This window comes from Palaemon carinicauda, chromosome 1, assembly GCF_036898095.1.
Source record: "Palaemon carinicauda isolate YSFRI2023 chromosome 1, ASM3689809v2, whole genome shotgun sequence".
NCBI classification, from domain to species: Eukaryota; Metazoa; Arthropoda; class Malacostraca; order Decapoda; family Palaemonidae; genus Palaemon; species Palaemon carinicauda.
Window position 1 is genome coordinate 67,618,034 of NC_090725.1, and position 15,000 is coordinate 67,633,033.

General features: G+C 34.7%; 1 protein-coding gene across 4 annotated transcripts in view; it reads right to left on the minus strand.

Moving 5' to 3' along the window:
- The window catches only part of Fbxl7 (F-box and leucine-rich repeat protein 7), a 788,333-nt gene that overhangs the window by 195,457 nt on the left and 577,876 nt on the right, over positions 1-15,000 (minus strand). The window contains exon 1 of one of the 4 annotated variants that reach the window (XM_068381810.1): positions 12,218-12,255. The exons of the other annotated variants lie outside the window; for them this stretch is intronic. The gene's annotated coding sequence lies outside the window, so the exon portion shown is untranslated. Of the gene's footprint in view, positions 1-12,217; positions 12,256-15,000 lie in introns of those variants that run through there. 4 annotated transcript variants of the gene reach the window in all.

The following is a 15,000-nucleotide window of genomic DNA, read 5'->3' on the forward strand; positions in this document are numbered from 1 at the left end:
ACCAACATTCACTTCTTTAGATATAACTCTCATCACAATTTGAGCAATTCGTAAAAAAAAACTACAAGATTAAAAAATTAAGACTCAAATTTGTCACCAGTATCCAAGGTAATATTTTCAAGAAATTTGTGACCCTCCTTCAAAATTTGTCGTAGTTTTCAGTGTAGCATTTGAACATTTAAAGAAAAAGAATAACTGAGCATTCAACTATCTCCCAGCTTGAGTAGTGCCATAGCCTCTGTACCCATAGTTTTCCTCTGTCTTGGGGTAGAGTACTCTTGCTTGAGGATGTACTTGGACACGCTATTCTATCATATCTCTCTTCCTCTTGCTTTTTGAAGTTTCCATAGTTTATATATAAAATAATTATTTTAATATATTCAATTGTCCATTACTTTTCTTGCAGTTTATTTGTTTGACTATTTCACTCCCTCACTGGGCTATTTTCACTGTTGGAGCCCTTAGGCTTATAGCATCCTGCTTTTCCAATTAGAGTTGTAGTTTAGCCACTTTACTTGACTTACTTTGATGGCTACTTTTCCGGTCCCATACAGCAGGGGAACCCCGCTCTCTACAGAACCTCCACTGTCGTTTTACCTTGTTTGTTCAGAGTATTTAACGTTTCATATCGCGTATTGTTCATTTACTGTTAAATCGTCATTGTCAAAAGACTCATGAAATAAGAAAGTCTTCAGTTTCCTCTTGAAAGCCCTAATGTCTTCAATCATTCGAATGCTTTTGTGGGAGCTTATCATATAGTCACGGGGCCGCATATTTAAAGGCTCTGGAGCCTAAAGTAGACATAAATCTAGGTTCCAACAGTTTGAAGCCATCTGTAACTATTCTCGTGTCGACACGATTTGTTGGCTAATAATAATGATAATAATAATAATAATAATAATAATACAGAACATTTAACCCTCGCCCTGCATAAGCTTGAGAGCAATCACGCAGAACAGATTTCCCCCTTAAACTCCAAAACGAAACCCAGCCTCCACACACACACACAGACAACCTTTCTCTTCTTCTTCTTTTTCTTCGGATATCTGGCGACCTGAATACCAGGGCTAACTGTTGTGACTTGGAAGACTCGCCAATAAGTTCATACCGACATCGCTGGATTCATAAAACTAGAGATAACGATCAACGTCATCCAATAAGGTTTGGACGTCAGCGAGGCAAAAGATTACGCTCGCAAAGACGATCCTTCTCTCTCTCTCTCTCTCTCTCTCTCTCTCTCTCCTCTCTCTCTCTCTCTCTCTCACTGAGTTTTCATGCGGAATAGGAAGAATGAATATCGCCAACGAAGGCGATGAGGTAATATCGCGTGACGTTTTCCTCACATCAGAAGAAAAAAAAAAATCAAAGTATGATATCCCGGCATCCGTAAAGCATTCCACTTTATTTCAGGAGATCAAAAGATCACCTTCTCGGTTGCTTTATAAAATCCGAACTAAATATCCTACGTCGACCATCAAAAATCAAAAAGTGAGTATGCTTAATTTTTATTCTGAAGCGACAATATAAGAAATATGTTGATTTCAGTTTTTTATAATAAAAAATCAAAAAGTTAGTATGCTTAGTTCTTATTATTCTGAAGTGATAACATAAGAAATATGTTGATTTGAGTATTTTATAATCGAATTAACACTGTGGCAATATTAAAAAGTATTTCCTCTTATTATATGTAATGACGCTATGACGACCGTTTTCATAAAACTAGAAAATTATTCTATTATCCATAAGCACAGAACACTACTGATTTAGTATTGATTAAGAAACAATTACATAATCATTCAAAAAAGAATAATTAATTCTTAATTACAAAATAATATATTTTAAAATGCTATTTTATAAGCATATACATCTGAAGACATATTAATCCTACGTGGCTTTCATTAATTATAGTTCTGCATATTCAAATATGCTGTGCTTTAAATCCACCAAAAATAATCTTTCTATATGTTTATCAATATCTTTTGTTGCTCTAACTCTTAAAGAGCAGACAAAATAAAAAAAACAAGCTTATGCGACTTTCATTAGAAATATCTTAAAAGAATCAATGCTATAACAGCTACTTCTACTAATAATGCTGATATATTAATTATACCTGTGATTGTCAGCTTCATGAAAACCATGAAACAACAGTAACACCTGACGAGAGAGAGAGAGAGAGAGAGAGAGAGAGAGAGAGAGAGAGAGAGAGGAAGGATATTGCCATGGCGTGATATCCAGATCTGCCAAAGCCTAATGACAAATAACTCGTATTTGCAAATGACGAAAGAAAATCACCTTTAGATCATTGTGCATTAAGGCCGATTTTCAATCGATGCAAAGAGGACCTCCTGGGATGTAAGCGGGGCCTTTGATGTACCGACACTGGAGGAATCTCGGGCAACTTACAAACCATTTGGTACAGCATTCGAAATGTTTAAAGGGAGAGAGTTACAGTATTATTACTGTTAGTGATAAATTAATATTGAGAGAGAGAGAGAGAGAGAGGAGAAGAGAGAGAGAGAGAGAGAGAACTTCAAATTCCTAGAAATCATTAAACGCTAAAAGGTTCTAGAGAGAGAGAATAAGAGTTAGTTTTTTCTGCAGTAAGGAAGTCAAAATTTCAAAATACGAAAATATGTTTATGAGAGAGAGAGAGAGAGAGAGAGAGAGAGAGAGAGAGAGATTCTTCCTGCAGTGAGAAAGCCGAAATTTCAAATCCTTAAAAAAATGGTTAAAAGCCATAATCTTCGATCAATCAAGAGAGCCAAAAATTTAAATTCCTAAAATCATTATATGCTAAAAGGTTCTAGAGAGAGAGAGAGAGAGAGAGAGAGAGAGAGAGAGGGAGAGAGATTCTTTCTGCTGTGAGAAAGTCCGAAATTTCAAATCCCTATAAAAATGATTAAACGCCAAAATGTTCTCAACCGTTAAGAGCGAAACGCCTCGATATATGTCTTTGTTTAATACTTTATTCGAAAATGAAGCCAATTACCATTTTGCAACACGAAAAGTAAACATTATCAGAGATAAATCTCGAAGATCATCAATGGGTGTTCCCACCAAAGTGACAGACTAACAGCACTCGAGACATAAAAGTTTTAGAAAATCATTGAATCAGGCACAAAGCTTATACACACCACAATGATCAATTCTTTAGTTTAAGCAAATCACAGAGCTGCATGTTTATAAACAGAGAGAGAGAGAGAGAGAGAGAGAGAGAGAGAGAGAGAGAGAGAGTCATTTTTCATATGACGTCACATCCCACTACAAACAATTTAATTTGAAAAATAGAATTAGTATTGACAAACCTCCAAAATATAACGAGAGAGAGAGAGAGAGAGAGAGAGAGAGAGAGAGAGAGAGAGAGAAATTTCTATAAAATCTCATTTTCCATATGACGTTACATCACATCACAACTTAATTAGAAAAATAAAATACGAGAGAGAGAGTGAGCTACAAGGATTTTGGATGTCTCAAAGACTTGAGTCCATCCGCGGAGACTCTATTTGCTCTTGGGTAGAGCGATTTAGTTTATGCATTTAAAGTGTTTTTGTGATCTAACTTAATCTTGAACTCGTTAACCGTGTTACTTTTCACTACATTCGCTTGAAGTCTATTCCAAGTATTTGCTATTTTGTATGTAAAGAAAATGCCACAGTGAGTGGTGTTGTATCTTTTCAACTCCAGTTTGTATCCGTTACCTCTGGACTGATTTGTACTAACCGTGAATAGATTGTTGTAATCTAAATTTCTTATTCTTTTAAGAATTTTGAATGCCTCTATTAACTGTCCCCTTAGTCGTCGATTTTTTAGATCAAGTTCAAACGTTCCATCCTCCGTCTATATCCAAATTGCCTGTGTTGGAACTAGTTTGGCGACCCTAGCTTGTACTGCTTCCAGTTTAACTATATCCGTCTGAATACATGGAGCCCAGAATTGGACTCCGTATCCTAGATGGGGTCTTACTAGTGAAGTGCAAAGCTGTAGTACAGTGCCTTTGTTTCTGTATTTGAATTGTCTCTTTATGTAGTTTTTGTGCTTTCTTTTCAGCTTTTATGCTCTGTTTGGTGAACTTCAAATCCTTGCTGATAATAATACAGAGATCTTCCTCCTGGTCCACACTTTTTCTATTTCATTACCCAGGAGAGAGAGAGAGAGAGAGAGAGAGAGAGAGAGAGAGAGAGAGAATTTGTATGGAATCTTATTTTTCTATGACGTCACAAATAATTAATTTGAAAAATAAAATGTGTATCGACAAACCTCCCAAAATAAAACACAACAGTCCAAGCAACAATCATTAAGGAGAAATTTCAAAACTAGTCAAGTCGGCTCATTTGAAAAATGTCAAAAGCTGCGTATAACAGCAGATCGAAGACTTCAGAGGCTGGCATACAAGGAGACTCCATTCATCTCTTGAATAAAGTTTTTCACGTTGCAATAACAATTGTAAACCCACTTACACCGTTGTATTACAGACCGCAATACACAAGTACAATCGGCGAAGTGATGAAGCAATTTCCAGAGCCCGTGTGAAGGTTCCATTGCAAACCGCTCTCATTATTGGCTGGAGAGGGAGGAGGGCGATGGTCCCTCCTCCTAACCCCCTCAAATCCCCCACTCCCTCCCTCCCTCTCTACCCAGCATCTCATGAATTCTCGCTTCAGAACGAACCTGTCACCATTCATCAATACCAAATAAATCAACAGATGCATTTACTGCAAATATTTCTAAACAAGGTGTAGGAATATAACATATGTACTTCTGAACAGAAACAATGTACCTATAGAAAAAAAATATACATGAAAAAATTCTAAAACCTTATGCTATTATTGTTTAATAATTTAACTATAATTAAATGATTCATTTACTTTATTACAAATTACAAGGCAAAATAAAACAGTGCTATCAAGCACAAGCGCCCACACTACTGAGTATCTTATTCAAGTGTCCTTCTTCAAGATGCACATCACATGCCAAGTTTTTTTCCATCAATAACGAGCTTCTTTTACTTTCTTTTTTTAATTTCCCATTATCAACTGTACACAAAACATAATGTAGGTTTCTTTACATTTTAAATTATCGTTGCTATTTCTGATCTAATAACTAGAGGAGCTATAAATCAGGTTCCTTGTTTTATTCGACACGACATGCTGTAATTACAGTTTTCAATTTTTTTCTCGCTAGAGGTCACTAACATCAAGAGACACCAAATTATCGTAGAAGAGAAAATGGAAAGCTCACAAGAAGTTTCATTTTATGGAACAAGAAAAACTTATTCTAATTATAATAACTATAGCACACACACACACACACACACACACATATATATATATATATATATATATGTGAGTGGGGATACCTTAATATGGTGAAAGGGTTTGCGTATCGCCATGATCAGCAAAATTGTACTTGTTAGGGCCAACCTCATACTATGTTGGTTTGCTGTGAGTGATCAGACGAATTTCTCTCACCATCACCAATCCGCCTTTGGCCAGGTGGTGATGAAAACTGGCCAAACCCCAGACATGAATTGACATTATATCTATCTATCTATCTATATGTATATATATATATATATATATATACATATTTATATATCATATATATCTATATACATGTGTATATATATATATATATATATATTATTTACTCATGGTTTATAAAATGGCCACTCACGCTATTTCCTATATACATATATTTACACATGGTTTCTGAAATGCACACTCACACCATCTCCGAATTCTCTTTTGTCGCTGATGCTCACATAGATGGTAGATGATGATGATGATGATAAAGGTAAAGAAGGAAGAGACAATTAGCTACGGTGAGACCATTAGTAGATACGAGAATAAAGAGGTCAGTAATTACTTTTAGGATATGCACTTTGCTCCTCTCTCTCTCTCTCTCTCTCTCTCTCTCTCTCTCTCTCACACACAAAAATGTATGTCTATATACAGAGAAGCGATATTTTTATTTCAAAACAAAGACATATCGAATTGTTTTCTCTCGCTCATTTATCTATACATTATATCAATATTCTTTCTATTTTTAGTAGGCATAATGACCTTTCATATATTCAAACGTTAAATAAACGAAATGATTTTTTGCATTGTATTTTCATGGCAAGACTTGAATAAGATATTGAACCCAGCACTCTCTCTCTCTCTCTCTCTCTCTCTCTCTCTCTCTCTCTCTCTCAATTCTCATGAAACGTAATATGAAGAGAAAAGAATGAAATTTTTACGATAAGAAGTGAGGTAAATTATTTCCTTTTCTCTCACTCAATCAAATGAGATTGCATTGACTTATTTTTCTATTTATTATTACTACCATTAATATAAATATATTTTCATAATCCCTATTGCTGTAATAAATGTAAATATCTATACCTAGATTGCCACCGAGGTTACAACTCAAGAGGTTTATAAAAGCTTTAACATGAACTTTACCTTAAATATACTTTACTTATTTTGTAGTTTTCCCCATGTGAGTATTCCAGTATGTGGAAATATAAGCCAAGTCAAAGTGCATGACTGGGTGCAAGTTAAATAATACTGACATTGTTATCACAAGTGGCCAGCGTGGTGATAAAAAGTGGCCAAAATCCAAATATGAATGACATGTCTGAGGCCTATGTTTTGCAGTTGACTAGCAACGTTGTATTTGTTGTTGTTGCCGTATGTATATGTATATATATGTATAAATAAGTAAATATTAATATCTATAAATATATATATATATATATATATAAATATATATATATATATATATGTATATACTGTATATATATATATATATATACAGTATATACATATATATATATATATATATATACAGTACATATACACCTATAAATATATATATATATACTTATATATGTATATATATATATATATATATATTGCGTCTATAATTTCTCATGATATTTCTATGTTTCTCCAAAAACTGACCTTGAGAAACTGCAACAATTCTGAAGGAAAATAAAAATTTAGCAACACAAGGAAACAACAATAGAAGACTGATAATTTATAAAGACCATTTGGTTTACATCATTGAAACAACAACAAATAGCAAATAATTATATCTTCATTCAAAAGTGTACTTCAAAACTACTTAAACCCTGATGAGATTTCCGGAGATATAGTTTTCGTGAATCATAAAGAATTATTCCTTGATAATATCATCAGGAGAAAAACTAGTAATTCATAGCTGTCAAATTATCCTCTAAAACAATTAAAATAAACCTGAAGGTCATAACTTTATCCACTGCCCTGGGTTAGAGTTCTCTTGCTTGAGGGTACACTTGGGCACACTATTCTCTGTAATTTCTCTTCCTCTTGTTTTGTTAAAGTATTTATAGTTCATTTAGGAAATATTTATTTAAATGTTGTTACTGTTCTTAAAATATTTCATTTTCCCTTGTTTCCCTTCCTCACTGGACTATTTTCCCTGTTGGGGCCCCTGAGCTTATAGCATACTGCTTTTCCAACTAGGGTTGTAGCGTAGCAAATAATAATAATAATAATAATAATAATGATAATAATAATAATAATAATTTCACATACACGTTTATACATTCATGTTACTTTATAAACCTCTTCATTTGAAGAAGCACTTTGAAAAAAGTGCGCAAACACGGTTTTTTTTTTTTAATATACAATGATATACTACTGCAATTTTTTTTTAATGAATATATAAATGTATGTATACATATATATATATATATATATATAGTATCGACGAAAGTTTAGAATCACCTTTTTACGGGATTCGTTGTCAGGACATGTTTGTGAAAATTTAAGATAGAGAAATATTTGGATACTACTACAGATTTTGCTCAAGACACTTGTGCGTAAGTGAGACACGCAATACACACGGTAATTATATGTGCACTGATAATTTAACAATAAGAGAAATTTAGTATTAATATAAAAACTCCTCACTTCATTTATACAAGAATTCCAGTTGTGTTGGCTTGATGGCAAAGTCGTGTAATATCCTGCAGTGCAGCTCTTTCCTGTTGTCGACGTCTTTCAAAATGCTTTTCCCGCTGGAAATTCGAACCAGTGATGACAGAAGACGTTCTTGGGTCATTAGGCTTCTCAGATCAGAATGTATTCTATTCAACGTTGAGAAAACTTCTCTTATTGGCGACTGATGTTAAGGGGTGATTAGCAGTAGTTGAATTAGTTTAGGAAGTCAACTCTATACAGAAGCCGAATTCTAAATTGGATTTGACTGACTTCCCTTTTTTTAAATCACTGCCAATATGCATATATTTTATCTCGTTCACTAAGCTCTTGCTGTAAAAAAATGCAGGGACACTTTTTTTTCTTTTTTGAGTTCATAGGTTGTACGGGAAATGAGTTCGCAAACTCTTCAAAGTTAATAACATATAGTTATTAAAAAATCATACTCTTGAATACCCGAAAATGTCTCGTAAGGACATTAGAATGTTATCAATTATTCCAAAATAGGTAGTTATGAAATCAATTTGTGCACATCCAAATTTTTCTAGGAGGAGGATCTGACTCGTCTGCCTGTTAAGTGACAGCAGTTGTATCAGACAGAATGTTCACAATGTTCGTCCTTGCGATCACCTTCTACGTAATAAATGAAGTCATTTATTTTACTCTGGCCAGGCTTTATGTCGAGTGACGTGGACTGTAGGGTATCAAACAGTTTTAAAGCTTGAGAAAGTATGTTATGAAAGCAATTGATGAAAATATGAATGCGAAATCATTCAAATTTGCTAATAAATTGTCTTTTTGATAAAGAAGATACCAGTAAAGGAATTTTTCACGTGTTCATGCAATAGTTTTATGGATGAGACAGTTTTTTCATCCATAGCACTATCCTATTTAGCACAGTGATGGAATACTGATATAAAAAAAAAACTTTTGTTTGGCAATGGAAGATGTAAATTTAGTAAATGACCGTAAATATTATTTATTTTTTACTACACTCACTTTCTCGACGCTTATACTCAAGACTAAGTTAGCAGTGAATCAAATACCCATATCTAAATCCTTTTTCCCTTAGCTTGTTCTGTATATTACTACTCCTTTTAGCATTCCTGCCACTACAGTTACTGTGCAGTACATATGTCTCGCTAACTTATCTGTAGCGTCACTGAAGGAGTTCAACGCAGTTGTAATCGTACCGGCCAATCTTATAGCACTTTTATCATCACTGACTTTGTAGAATCCAAGAAATCGTTCACATATTTTGTCTTCATACGAAATGCTGTCTGTAGTTTCGTCAGCGTGTATGTGCATAAACTTCGCTTCTAATTACAGCAGAAAAGGCATTTCCAATAGTTTTTAGTATGTCATTTAGTAAAAAGTTTAGAAGCAAACATGATGTCGATTTCAGCAAAGCACTGCAATAGCTCGCGGTAATTTCCTGTGTAAAGGCTGCCACTTCCTTCGTCACGTCCACGCAAAGGCAACTCTTGTTTACACATGTATAACACTCCACTTGTTAAATGTTTTAAATATATCCTATTTTCTTCTGCAGCTTTGTTATACCTTTCTTTTTCCAGTTAAGCAAACTCCCTAATGGCTGCCACTATATCGTAATCAGTGTTTTTTTTTCAAGCTATTATTACTACTTAAATGACTCCTTCAAATGCTTACAGTCACTCAGAATGCTTTCGTAATTATTTTAGCCTCAATCTGTCCACGACTACTTAGATTTTGGTTGAAATAACAAGCATGGCTGGCAGTAGATTTCCTATGGGACGGTACTTGCACACAGGCAATCAATCTGTTCATGCCCTTTTATCTGGAATGTTCGAGTTCCAACTTCATTTCTTAATTCAAGTTAGGCCTGACTGCTCGTAGATTTACTTTTCCGCAATATTTCTAACCTCAAACGACTTCTTTTTCATATCTAGTAACATGTCTTTCTCCATTTCCAGGATAAGGACAGGATATAGAGCACTGAGCAGTGTGACTGAGCAATCACAGAACTAAAACGAGATGCACAGTAGCACAACAAACATCAACAGTCAAGCTTTCCGAAATTAGGCGGGAAACAATCACGCAAAAATATGGAAAGAGATGCCAGTTAGTCTTTTACATCTACAAGGCTTGTTCGAAGTAGCCCGAGTTACCGGATAAATTTTCGTTCCTCTAAGAATACTGTAGAACAAAAACCTTTCATAAATTGGAATTTAAATACCAAGTTCTATAGGAAAATATTGTTTAAAGAAGACAATTTATTTTAATTACTTTTAATATTTACGACAACAATTTAACTCGGGCTGCAACTTCTCAGCCTGAGTCAGGGGCGAGGGAACGGAACAATGTCAACAGAATAACGTCTAAATGAACTCCAACCAGACCATGTTAGTAGTTGCAATTCCATATTTGAAGTAATGTATCGCAAAAATATATGAAGTCATGTATCGCAAAAATTAAAACAGCATGATGTAGTAATTGTGTTAAACATGCCTTGTCTACAATCCGTTTTCTTTATTACACTTGTGTTCTCAGTAACTAACATTTGTTGACATTCTGTGCATTGGCGGAAATGTAAGAGTTGTTGTACTTGTCGGACGAGAGCGGCCGAAAGGTTAATAAACATGTGCAAAGAATATTGAGTTTAGATACAGCATTCTGATGTAGTCGCTATCACAGCACGAGTGATGCAAAATTGCAAAGAAGTGTTCACTTTAGGAAATTTAATAGCCCGAATGCCAGAGTTGCCACTTGTGTGTGTATGTGTATCATCATCATCATCATCTCCTACGCCTACTGACGCAAAGAGCCTCGGTTATATTTCGCCAGTCGTCTCTATCTTGAGATTTTAATTCAATACTTCTCCCTTCATCAACTACTACTTCGTGCTTCATAGTTGTACCAACCGTGTGTCACACGATTGTACACAATTCCTTTTGTATATATTATGCTTGTATCTTCGCTCTTCCCTTGCACTAAAACGAACATGAAAATTCATGTCTCCGGTTTTCCTCTGTAACATTGTCTGTCTTGTGAACATGTTATGTCCTGTTGCCTTGAGGTTTTGTATATAAAGGAGAGTGTTCTATAATGATATAACTCAGTTGATTGCTTCCTGCCTTTGAGTTCACAACCTTCTCCCTCCTTCGTCACATGCACCAATGTGACGAAGGAGGGAGAAGGTTGTGAACTCAAAGGCAGGAAGCAATCAACTGAGTTATATCATTATAGAACACTCTCCTTTATATACAAAACCTCAAGGTAACAGGACATAACATGTTCACAAGACAGACAATGTTACAGAGGAAAACCGGAGACATGAATTTCATGTTCGTTTTAGTGCAAGGGAAGAGCGAAGATACAAGCATAATATATACAAAAGGAATTATGTACAATCGTGTAACACACGGTTGGTACATAGTCTTCAGTCATGTAGACCTGGGATCTTCCAACTCTCTCTCTCTCTCTCTCTCTCTGTATATATATATATATATATATATATATATATATATATATATATATATGTATACACGCACTTTCTGAATGGGGATAGCTTAACGTGGTTCTTTCGTTCGTTCAAGAACGCCTTGCCTATAGCAAGACACGGGCTCTTGCACTAGGTCAGCCCGTAATGAATGTGGTGAAAGGATTTATGTATCGCCGTGATCAGCAAAGCTGTACTAGTCAGGGCCACAAATACTAAGTTGGTTTGCTGTGAGCAATAAGACTAAAGTCTCCCACCATCACCATTCTGCACTGGCCAGCGTGGTGATGAAAACGGCCAAACCCCAGACATGAATAAGGTCATGTCTGAGGGCTTTCCCTTGCAGTAGAGTAGAAACGGCTGTATTTGTTCTTATATATATATGACAGTAACATAGCATTTAGCTAAATGCTATGTCAATGTCATACTAGCCTATTGGACTAGGGTTCGATTCCCCGGCCGGCCAGAAGCTATTGTCTTTGAGTGGTTCCCCCTTGGGTCTCTGATCCAGAGGTAGGAGAAAATCCAGAAGTTAAGGTATTAAAATATATGGATTATTTAAATATATGATACACACATATATATATATATATATATATGTATGTATATATATATATATGTGTGTGTGTGTGGGGGGGGGTGTGAGTGTGTGTGTGTGTTTGCCTGTGAGAGAGAGAGAGAGAGAAAGAGGAGATAGTCATATGAATTAAGTATTTTACAGAATGAGCTTTAAATATAGCAAGTAACTAAAAAAATCACACTTATTTCTTACTGTCATTACTACACCGATGACGTCAAAACCGATTTGCCCTCCCAATATCAAGACTGCTTATTGTAGACACGTTACCTGAAAAAGAAAATTCTTTTTTAAAAAGAATCCACTTGTAAAAAATTATCAGTATTATACATAGCCTGGAAATGATAAGAAATATATGAATGTATTTCTAAAGGTTATTTTTTTCTCCTGTAAGAAATGATTGGAAATAATTTGAGACACAAAATGGGTCAATTCTTTTTAGACTTGAAATGAATTCTACATAAATAAATATAGGAACAGGAATGAAACACGATAAGAGATGAATGTGCATTAATAATAAAGACTAAAATGTGCCCACGAATTTTAATCTCAGGCACAACGGCGTTACTTCTAACATTTAAATACTGCTTCAACCATATAATTTCATAACGTTGACTTATCATGAAAGTGAAAAACGATGAAAAAATATGAAAAATAATATATAGCCCATCTGGAAAAATTTGAAAACAGAAAGCTGTACATTCAAGAGAAAAAAAAAACATTTACAGTTGGACACAAGAATTCATGGCACACCTCATTCTGAGGAAGTGTACCCAGCCACACCCTCACTGCGTGGTGAGTTCCTGTGTTTAGCAATGCCCACCACCTTTACCTACTCTTCCTACACTATCTGTTTGGTTACCAGGGACTCCTTTACGTTTAAAGCTTCAAAAGTTCAAACATGCAGCAAATGCTTCTATGTTCAACAGGCAGACATAATTCTCTTTTTATAGTGTATATTTGAAATATCTTTTAATGTTGTTACTGTTCTTAAAATACTTAATTTTAATTGTTTCTTACTTTTTATATAGTTTATATCCTTATTTCCTTTCATCGATGGGGTATTTTTCCCTGTTAGAGCCTTTAGACTTATACCATCCTGCTTTTCCAACTAGGGTTGTAGCTTAGCTTGTAATACTAACAACAACAACAACAACAACAATAATAATAATAATAATAATAATAATAATATTATTAATAATAATTCAAACTTTCCAGCCCAATGATCCCATCTTGCACTCTCTGATTCCAAGTCGGTGCTGAGACATTTAAGAAACAAATAAATAGAAAAATAGATTAATCGAAATAAAAGCAATCAAAATTATTCTCTATTTAAGACTATTAATTCTTTCCCCCGTTTCGTTGGTGATTGTTTCGAATTAAGATCCATTAAATTCTACGCTTTTATCTCTTCTTTGGTTAATAATAATAATAATAATAATTATAATAATAATAATAATAATAATAATAAGAACTAGAGGAGTACTCATAAGAGTCACCGGGGCAGCTTATTTCTCGACCTTTGGCTCTACCTTGACATTGACCTTTGACCTTAGCATGTGTTAATTGGCGTGGATTTTCATACACTCAAATATGAACCAAGTTTGAAGTCACTGTGACAACAATGTCCAAACTTAGGGCTGATTATGTGACGTGAATTAAACATTTTGCTTGACCATGACCTTGAACTTGACCTTCTAAAAATTAGTCATTCCCAGCTTTTTACATAACAGTTAATCCACGCAGGTTTCATTACTTCACGATTAAAATTGTGGCTGTTCACACACACACACACACACACAGGGGGGTAAAACATAACCTCCTTCCAACTTCGTTGGCGGAGGTAATAATAATGAAGGCGATGTTATCGAAAGAAACTCTCTTGAATAATATAAATTATAAGAAACATAGATAAAACCAAATGACCCCATTTATGTATCATATTTGATAGCATTATTAATAGTAAGGATATGTTTGGTAGCAAGGGCATTGACATGTGGTGAGATTGACTAGTGACTAAGGTCTAAAACTAGTCAAGTTTGTTCCTCTGCAGTAATAAAATTGAATTCAAATTAGCATAACTGTTGAATTATGGCAGAAGTATTCATATGGCTCTAATAGTATATATAAATTTTTAGTTTCGAAATCTTTTGACAACTATGTATTTTTCGAAGCCATTTATCGAATAACCTTGAAATAAAAATTTTGTATAACCATAATATATAAATCCTTAGATTATTTAAATGAAACGCAAATAATTATACAAAGATTAAGAGAAAAATGATAAAAATTTACGATAACAAATTAAAAATAAGTTTAAATGTGTTGTGGAACTACGGACGAAATTGAACCACAGAAGACAAATATGTCGATTCAAAGGAGACGAATAACACGACCACCAGATAACTAAAAAGGAGAAATCAAATCTAAAAACGAAGAAATAAACAAATGTAGGAAAACCATCGAGGGATAAAATGGGACGTGAAAAACGATCTGACTTCGATGGAAAATGAGGACGAAAAGGCCGAAGTCCACCGTGTATGTAAATCAATACGATCTCGTGGAATTATGGAGATAGAGGGAGAGATTAGAAACTCCAAAGGACTCGAGAGAGAGAGAGAGAGAGAGAGAGAGAGAGAGAGAGAGAGAGAGAGAGAGAGAGAGAGAGAGAGAGAGTTGTTATGGTGTGATATAAATGAAAATGTTCTTTATGCATCTATTCTTTACAGATTCTCCTCTGTCCTCATACAAATGACAACGCTGTGATTACCAAACAATTCTTCTTCATTCAAGGGGTTAACTAATGCACTGTAATTGTTCAGTGACCACTTTCCTCTGGTAAGGGTAGGACAAGGACACTCCAAAATCAAACCATTGTTCTCTAGTTTTGGGTAGTGCCATAGCCTCGGCACCATGGTCTTCCACTGTCTTGGGTTAGGGTTCTCTTGCTTGAGGGTATACTCGGGCACACTATTCTA